The sequence below is a fragment of the Ictalurus punctatus genome, chromosome 4 (assembly GCF_001660625.3).
Source record: "Ictalurus punctatus breed USDA103 chromosome 4, Coco_2.0, whole genome shotgun sequence".
Taxonomy (NCBI): domain Eukaryota; kingdom Metazoa; phylum Chordata; class Actinopteri; order Siluriformes; family Ictaluridae; genus Ictalurus; species Ictalurus punctatus.
The window spans coordinates 27,577,811-27,587,719 of record NC_071284.1 but is presented as its reverse complement, the minus strand read 5'-3'; positions in this window follow the sequence as shown (position 1 = coordinate 27,587,719).

Below are 9,909 nucleotides of genomic sequence, written 5' to 3'. Positions count from 1 at the left end.
AAAAATCTACTTTGTAACTTGTTCCAGTCATATTGGCCTGTGCTTCCCAATCCTTTTTATAATTTTTACGAATGAGCTCTTTGGCACAGTATACTGACACTAGATAGTGGATATCTGCCAATTTCTCCCAGTATAGTGTTTCATTCCAATTTTTGCTAGCGTTTACTGCACATAACACTGATTTTCCTCCATTTGTTCCCTTGGTTTCAAGGTGTCTACAGTGTCATTCTGTGTTTAGGGCGACTGCGAGGGGTAAGGAACTCTTTATTCTTCTGAATGATATATATCCTCCACTACTCTGGTTCCCATATGCCGCATATGGGATCATTGATACTCCTTCCCAGGTTCCCTCCTGTGAATGTCTATGATTTTTTCTACTATGATGGTGGGTGTATTTTGATACCCATCCTAGATCCCTATAGTTAACTACTGTTCTGGCCTGTATATGGGTTTGAGCTATGACTAGGCTGTTCCTGTAATGTACATACAATGAGAATTTTTCGCTGCTAGAGGCCTGTAGCCCCTGAGCCTTTACAGCCCTCTTATATACACAGGGACACGTGACAGTTCCTATTTGAAACTTAACGTTATATTTTGTTCCATTCGTAAAACACTCGGAGATCTTTTCGGAGTAAATAGCTCACTTTACTTTACTCTTACATTTATTTTGTATTTCAACTTTAACCTTGGGTTCTACTATCTGGATCAAGGTATAATCAGTAGTTTCAGGTTCTGGTTCCCATTCCTGTATGGTACAGTGAGGGAAAAAAGTATTTGATCCCCTGCTGATTTTGTACGTTTGCCCACTGACAAAGAAATGATCATTCTATAATTTTAATGGTAGATTTATTTGAACAGTGAGAGACAGAATAACAACAAAAAAAAATCCAGAAAATCACATGTCAAAAATGTTATAAATTGATTTGCATTTTAATGAGGGAAAAATGTGTTTGACCCCTCTGCAGAACATGACCTAGTACTTGGTGGCAAAACCCTTGTTGGCAATCACAGAGGTCAGACGTTTCTTGTAGTTGGCCACCAGGTTTGCACACATCTCAGGAGGGATTTTGTCCCACTCCTCTTTGCAGATCTTCTCCAAGTCATTAAGGTTTCGAGGCTGACGTTTGGCAACTCGAACCTTCAGCTCCCTCCACAGATTTTCTATGGGATTAAGGTCTGGAGACTGGCTAGGCCACTCCAGGACCTTAATGTGCTTCTTCTTGAGCCACTCCTTTGTTGCCTAGGCCATGTGTTTTGGGTCATTGTCATGCTGGAATACCCATCCACGACCCATTTTCAACGCCCTTGCTGAGGGAAGGAGGTTCTCACCCAAGATTTGACGGTACATGGCCCCGTCAATCGTCCCTTTGATGCGGTGAAGTTGTCCTGTCCCCTTAGCAGAAAAACACCCCCAAAGCATAATGTTTCCACCTCCATGTTTGACGGTGGGGATGGTGTTCTTGGGGTCATAGGCAGCATTCCTCCTCCTCCAAACACGGCGAGTTGAGTTGATGCCAAAGAGCTCCATTTAGGTCTCATCTGACCACAACACTTTCACCCAGTTGTCCTCTGAATCATTCGGATGTTCATTGGCAAACTTCAGACGGGCATGTATATGTGCTTTCTTGAGCAGGGAGACCTTGCGGGCGCTGCAGGATTTCAGTCCTTCACAGCGTAGTGTGTTACCAGTTGTTTTCTTGGTGACTATGGTCCCAGCTGCCTTGACATAATTGACAAGATCCTCCCGTGTAGTTCTGGGCTGATTCCTCACTGTTCTCATGATCATTGCAACTCCACGAGGTGAGATCTTGCATTGAGCCCCAGGCCGAGGGAGATTGACAGTTCTTTTGTGTTTCTTCCATTTGCGAATAATCGCACCAACTGTTGTCACCTTCTCACAAAGCTGCTTGGCAATGGACTTGTAGCCCATTCCAGACTTGTGTAGGTCTACAATCTTGTCCCTGACATCCTTGGAGAGCTCTTTGGTCTTGGCCATGGTGGAGAGTTTGGAATCTGATTGATTGATTGCTTCTGTGGACAGGTGTCTTTTATACAGGTAACAAGCTGTGATTAGGAGCACTCCCTTTAAGAGTGTGCTCCTAATCTCACCTCGTTACCTGTATAAAAGACACCTTGGAGCCAGAAATCTTTCTGATTGAGAGGGGGTCAAATACTTATTTCCCTCATTAAAATGCAAATCAATTTATAACATTTTTGACGTGCGTTTTTCTGGATTTTCTTGTTGTTATTCTGTCTCTCACTGTTCAGATAAATCTACCATTAAAATTATAGACTGATCATTTCTTTGTCAGTGGGCAGACATACAAAATCAGCAGGGGATCAAATACTTTTTTCCCTTACTGTAGCTCTCCGTAGGTGGACACACAGTATGAACATTTCAGACAGTCACATTTTATGTTAACTTCTTGTTCAAATATCATTGTTTTCGGGTATTTCACTCTACATGGTCCACAGACCACAATACTACCTATCTGACATTCAGGTAGGTTCCAGTCATCTAAGTTCCATTCAAAGATGTTAAGGTCTTCTGAGGTCAACCTTTTATATGGGCCTGAGTCTCTTCTAGGCCTTAGCCACTTCAATCAGCTACTGGGTTCATTACAACATGAGCCCAGTGGGTAGGGTGTGTAGGTCGACAGGTAATCAAGCTCCGGCCTACCCAGCCTACCCTGGCAACGATCCTTTTCTGAATCCATTGCCCTTGCTATTACAATTTGCTTAGGGTCCACTATTACCCTTACTATGCCTGCTTGTTTAGTTATCAGGGAAAACCTCTGGTCCCTGCTCATTCCTTTATCCTGAGGATTTTCTAGGTCTTGTCTACTTTCCATATTAAATCTCTTATGGATTGTAGCCAATTATTCTCCAGTAGAGCAGTATTTCATCCAGTTATTTCTTTAACCTGATCCTCTGTTCCTAACGCCCTTTTGAACCTACTTCCTTTCAGTTTATGACGTCTAGTTAGGAATACTGTATTGCCTACCCTTAACGGATTCTTGCTGATATCACCCTTTTCTAGTGTCCTATGTCTCAGGTATATCTGTGGATTGAGAAAGTACAGGCATTCAGGGATCAATTCATACCAGTCCCCTAGTTTCTCATTCCTCACAAACCACTCTTTGACCTCCCTGATAGTTCTCTCAGCTGTTCCTTTGGTTTCAGGTCGGTATGGCACCGAGTGTACTATTTCAATTCCTTTCCCCTGGCACCACTTTTGAACTTTATTACCACTGATATTTGGGGCATTTTTCATTCATATGCTCATGGGTCTAGGATGGTATAAAATCCATTCCTCTAGTCCCGATATTACTACATCCCTCATTGCTTGCCTACAGGGTTTTACCACTGTCCATTTTGTATGGTTATCTATTATTACCAGAAAGTACACATTCTTTGCTTTGGTTTGTTTTCTTATTGGTCCAGCAAAATCAATACTGATCTGTTGACCTTCAAATTCATGTGCTAATTCAGACTGTTGTGTCTTTCTATTAGTTACTGTTTTTCGGCATTCAGTGCATTCTAACTATATACCATTATAGATCTTCACTATGTTAGGTATATTTAAGCCTAGATTATTACACTCGTGCTTGATTACCTTCGTACTTGGGTGTTTTAATTGATTGTGCAAAGTTTGAAGGATTCTTTTTGCATCAGCTTTTGTGACTGCATTTACGTGGTATAAAAATCTACTAACCATGTGATTGCCTTCTGCTGTGTCCGTTATCTGTTGTGTGTGGCTCACCTGATGATAACAGAATGCTTTGATGTTTTGTCTGAGTGAATTTATTTTCTTCCAGTCCTCTGACTGTGATACTGGTTTCTTTCTTGCATTAAAGAACGTATTTTGTTCCCAAGTGTCTAAGTCTTCTGTCATCCCTTTGTACCCATAATATGAGTTGATTATGATCATGCATTCTGTGATTCCTAATTCCTTAGCCTTCTCTAGTGCTTTCAGAATTGCTCTTATCTCACCTGCTTATGCCGAACTCTCCATGGTTCCCTTATCTTCAGTTATTTGTCTTTTGTTTTGTGTTAAAATGTAACCCCAACTAGTATCTCCTTCTCTGTGACTACCGTCTGTATAAAATCTAGGTAGCTTGCTCTGAGACTTACTTACTTCAGTAAGCTTATCTTTCCTCGGAGTAGTAGGCCTCTGAAAGACGAACTGTTAGTCTTCCAAAATCATCATCCAACTATCCCATCTATAGTCATGGATTTTTCCCTGTAATTTTACTAGGTTTTCCCTGTACCTATTCATTTCTCCTATGGGAGATACAAGATAAATCTTTTTGTCTTTAGCTAGATCTTTGAGTGGTATTAGCCTCTTAGCTATTCCTGCTAAGTTTTTCTGGCTGATCCTGGCTCTAGTTTTAGCTCTGGTCCTATTTTAGTATCTGTAAGGAAACAAATGGGGATTTTATCTCCTTTATTCCTACATTCTATGGTGAGGCTACCATGTTCACCTGTTACTTCAATCTCTAGGTCCCTCTCCGGATCTCTACGGAGTAGTTTCCCTGAAGTTAAGGCTTTCTGAGTTAATTCCTGCCTTGCTTCTTCAGCTCTGTCTGTCCAGGCAAAATCCTTCACATCTCCACGAGTTGTGTCGAATGTTGGTTTGGCCATTTTTGCAAAATCTTCAATTAGTCATCTACAGAATCCTAATGATCCCATTAAGCTCTGTACATCTCTCTTACTACTCATCTGTTTTGTTTTTAGATTTTGCAGGGTTTCCTTCATAGTTTTTGAAATGCCCTTGGTTTCCCCTGTCAACTCAAAACCTAAAAAATTTACACTGTCACGTAAGACTTTTATCTTCTTAAGGCTAGGTTTTAACCCTCCTTTAGTTAGACTATCTATCACTTAATCTAATAGGTCTAAGTGCACCTCCTCAGTTTTAGTAATTAATAGGATGCCATCTATGTACACGGTTACTGAACACATTTGCTGAGTTACAAAGTCCTTGAGGAAGAACTGTGTACTCATATTGACTTTGCATGTGGGTGAAAGCTGTCTTTCCTTGACTTTCTTTATCTAGAGGTATTGACCAAAACCCATTCACTAAATCTTTGTCAGGTACTTCCTTTTTTGAGTACTATCAATTGCATCCAAAGCATTTATCAGATATCTAGTATCTGGTTTTGTAACCTTATTTAGTGCTTTGTAATCCGTAACTAATCTCCACGTCCCATCTGGTTTTGCTACTGCTTGTATTGGAGAATTAGTAGGTGCTGACTCATTTCTCTCAAGTTTTCTTAGGATACCTAATTCAATCAGTTCGTCTATGGTTGATCAATCTCTTTTGCAGCCCTGGGGTTTAAAGGATATTGTCTCTGTGGCAAATGTATACCTCCTTCTATTTTATGAGTATACTTGGGATCTACTTTTTTTGGATTTTGCATAGAAGTTTTTGTATTTCCTCACAATTTCTTTCAATTTCTTTTTACTCTTTCCTGTAGACTCTTTTATTATTCTCTGTATTTCAGATTCCTGATCTACCTCTTTGTTCCAGCATACTTTTCTGACATCTTTTCCTGCTAGCAAATTTTCTGTGCCTATTGTACATACTAATTTGCCTTTTTGTGTAATTGTTTAGTAGTTTATGTTCCATCATAACTTTGTATGATCACTCTTTTTTCTAATGGATTTCCAGCCTCACTTGGTTTAACTACTGTAATGGCCGCCCCTGTATCTACTTTGAAATTTGTGCCTTCATATTCAACATATAAGTTATCCTCATTTTCTTAGATTTTTTTCTGAGGTCAGCAGCTCTTTTAGCGAGGCTGCTGGTTCCTATTGTTGGTATACATAGCTTGATTTTCTTACATTATTTTCAGGGGGGCTTGATCCTATTAAGAGCTCTGGGGTTTCTTGTCTAACCATCCCTATGCTTTTGCTCAGACTATTCTGAGATTTACCACTGCCTTTTTTTCCCGTTGCAGTTTCTGCTTGGGTATAAGCTTATCCCATTCTTCTTTGGGAATCCAGTTAGAGGGTCTACTTTGGGGTTGCATTCTGCCTTGTGTTCCCCTCTCCCTGTCTGCTTATGCTGTGGCTGTGTCTGCTAAAATTGTTCTTGTTGTGGAGACCTATTATAGGACTTTTTGAACCCTTTAAAGCGTCTTTCTTCTGGTTTCTCTCTACGCCTTTGGTTAAAGGGCCTATGGCCCCTCTCTTCCCAACCCTGAGCGTGAGGTTGTAAACCCCCCTCTGGTTTTATATATTTGTGTTGCACAGCTGCCCTTCGCTGGGGCCTTCCCATTCCCAGTTGGGGAGGGTGGTGTGACTGGTCAACAGTTCTGTTTTGTCTTTCTCATAATAAATCAGTATTTTGGTTATATCTCACGCAATGATCTGATAAAACTTTATCATGACCTTCTTTACCTAGCAGGAGAAATTCCCTTCCTCCGGGTATGTATCTGTGTCTTATAGCTTTTTGCAGGGCTTTTAGACTATCCCAGGTACTTTCTCCCTTCTCTGCTAAACCTTTGGCTGTTACAAACATTCCTAGAATCTTGACAGAGTGGACTAACTCTTTCTGTCTCTTTTCTTCCTCATCCTCAGGTATTATAGCCCTATGGATTTCTAACATGTCTCTGGTGAACCTGCAGTTTATTCTTAATTGGATAAACTGTTCTAGTATTTTTCGGTGATTTTTGCATGTTTTCCATTGTCAAATATTTTTCTAGCCTGTTCTAGCAGAGAGCACTTTGGATCATACTTAAACTGTTCACATTTCTTCATCCAGGTCTTCTGTCATTAATTTCCACAGACCTGTAGTTCCCTCGTCTTCTCTATCACTCCCTGATTCCTCCTGATTTTTTAGTATTAATTCTCAATCTACGGGCCTGTTCTATCGCCTGATCTATAACCTCATCTTTCTCATCTGTATCAGCTGGTGGATAATAGCCCCTGTTTATGTACTCTTCTCCCTCATAAAAATCTGGTTGTGGCATGGGAGTTGAGGCTAGAGGCATTCTTGGGGCCCTTTGAGAAGGATTTGGATTTTTCCAAGTCCCCGTCTTTGGGTTTGGTCTTAGACCATTATCCCACTCTGTTCTAACATTTGGTTCATTATAGTAATGCTGATAGTGGTCTAATGGCACCACCTGCTGGGCTAATGTGGCTACAGCATTTTGCCCAAAGTCAGTTTTAATTCTGCCATGAGAGAGATGTGTGCGGTGGCCCCCGGCACATGATGCCAGTCCTTTAGGTAATTTTTAAAGAGTACCATGGCAACCACTCCATTTCTGGTCCTGTTAACACATCCACTGTTATCACCTTGAATTGTCTTTGCTCCATTTCAAATAGGTCTGTTTCAGTTCAGATGAATTTGGATCAGTATATTCCAGCCAGTACATGTCTCATTTGTTTGTTTGCCTCTGTCAGTAGGTGCTGTCCTACTGAGGTTTCATCCAGATAGGTTACCTGAAGTCCTGTGGGACTGTAGTGTGTTGTTGCTGCTAGTTTGCACAGTGGATCTTTGCTGAGTAGGTTCACTGGGGATTTTGGTGAATGGAAAAGTGGTGCCGATGTTGTGGTGTCTTCAACTGTCAGTGTTTGGAGCTCTGAAAATCTCAATACCTGTGTCAGTCCAAAGAAGCCAGTGGTTTTCATTGAGTTGTGAGAGATGGGGAGTCTGGATCTTTCCTGGCTTATACATGACAATATGGCACCTGTGTCTATTATAAATGGGGCTGGTTTCATGCCATTGATGGACACCATGATTGTTAGTTCTTGTCTTGGATGCAGTGCCCCTCCGGCTGCTCTGAGTATCTCCAACTCCAGTTGGCTGCAGGTCCCATACAAGGTCCTACTTGTTCTTGCTATTGGTTTGGGCATGGAGGTCCACCTTTCTGGTCTCTATATTCTGCCTGCCCTGGTTGCTTCTCCCACAGGCAAACCTGGCAATTCCTTCTAGTGTGTAGTTTTTCTCCACAAGCCCAACATTCAGGTGGCTATGACCTGGGGGCATTGACTCCAGTATGGGGGCCTGTGAGCTGCTTCTGCCCTTGTTGTAGGGCCTGGGGCCACTTCTGCCACTTACCTGGTCCATCCCTTTGTCCCTGTTCTCTCATGGGGTGGCCTTGGGGAGGCCCTTACTAGTTGCCAAGGTAGACATGTAATGGGGACACTGGCATTGGTGGGCTGCTGAATGTACGTCTGCAGCTGAACTGGATATTGCGACGGGACCTGTGGAAGTGGTGCATAGGTATGTACTGCTTGAGGTTGGTTGGATATGGTGGGTACCATCGCTGCTGCTTCCATTATTGGGGCCTGCTTTGAGGCTTGCAATTTTCCAGCCTTTACTTTTTCCTTCTTAGCCTTGTTAAGTTCTCCAGTTGCATTTTATACAGTTGTCTCACCAGTGCTTCGGTAGTGTCCTTGGCTTCTTTCTTGTTCCTGTGTTGTTCCACATGGTGCACAAAATGGTCTCAAAAAAGGGGCCTGAGGGTGTTTTGGGGCCCTGGAGAAGTTTTGACTTGCCTTGACATTTGTGTTTTTTTCCATTGCTTATAAACATATTAATTGCTAAAGTCTGATTACACTGTATTCAGCATAAAAAGGGCTACAATAATATCAGCATGTTCGGACATGCTTGTGTTTTTGAGGAAATAATGTTTATGTATGTTTTGTTTTTTTTGTTTTTTTAAAGCAAACAATAATTTTAAGACATTGAAATAAGGCCATAATAAACATTTGTTCACAAGACAGAACTGTATCTTGTAACCTAGAGTTTTTAATATATAATGATGTGAAATCCATCCTGATCACTCAATCATACAAAACAATATAGTCATTTTACTTTTGTAAGACACTTTTAGTGTCAGAAAGGTTGTATGCAAGGTGGCGTGAATCATGAATGTTGATGTGATTCACTCCTGAGGAGACAAAGACCCTCGGTGAGGAATGTGAATGTGGGAACTAGAAGAATGAATGTGAGACTTAAAGATTTAATGTATTGTTTGTAGCTTACTTCACAAAATTAAGTTTAAGTTAAAAGAAGTAATCTATGACTATACATTTTCTTTACTAAAGACTTTACTTAAAAACTTTAGACTTACACTACCATTCAAAAGTTTTAGATTGGTAAGATTTTTAAAAATGTTTTTAAGAGAAGTCTATTCAGCTCACCAAGGCTGCATTTATTTGATCCAAAATATAGCAAAAACAATAAATTGTGAAATATTTATACAAATTTAAAATAACTGTTTTCTATTTGAATATATTGTAAAATGCTATTGATTCCTGTGATCAAAGCTGAATTTTCTGCATCATTACTCCATTCTTCAGTGTCACAAGGTCCTTCAGAAATCATTCTAATATGCTGATTTGCTGCTCAAGAAATGTTTATTATTATTATTATCAATGTTGAAAACAGTTGAAAGAATAATAATTGAAGTTTCCAGTACACATAGGGAAGAGATGAGAGTATTACAGAAGGTGGATGGTTTATATGAGCCCACTCATCCACCTTTGCGTAGCCTACTTGCTCACATATTATTGCACATAAGCAGGAAAGTGAATGAATCTGATGATGAAACGTAATGCTTTTTAAAGCCTTGTTGGGTGCATTTACCATTTTGCATAGATCCCCTCAGCAAATTACCATTTGAATAGCATGCTCCCTGTTTATTTTCTTTATTTTTATAAAAGCACAAGGTTTTATTGCTGTTGTGATTGTAGACAAATAAAAGTAGACTCTTTATAGTTTCTAACAATGTCTTACACTTATCTGTATGGCCAAAAATGACGGAATATTGTAACTAGGTGGAAGATGTAACTAGGTGGTAAAAAAAAAATTGCCACCGTCGGCGATGACATGGTCCCCAAAGGGGACTGACCACATGTTCCAATGCCTCTTGTACAGCTATGGGCATAAACCTTTTT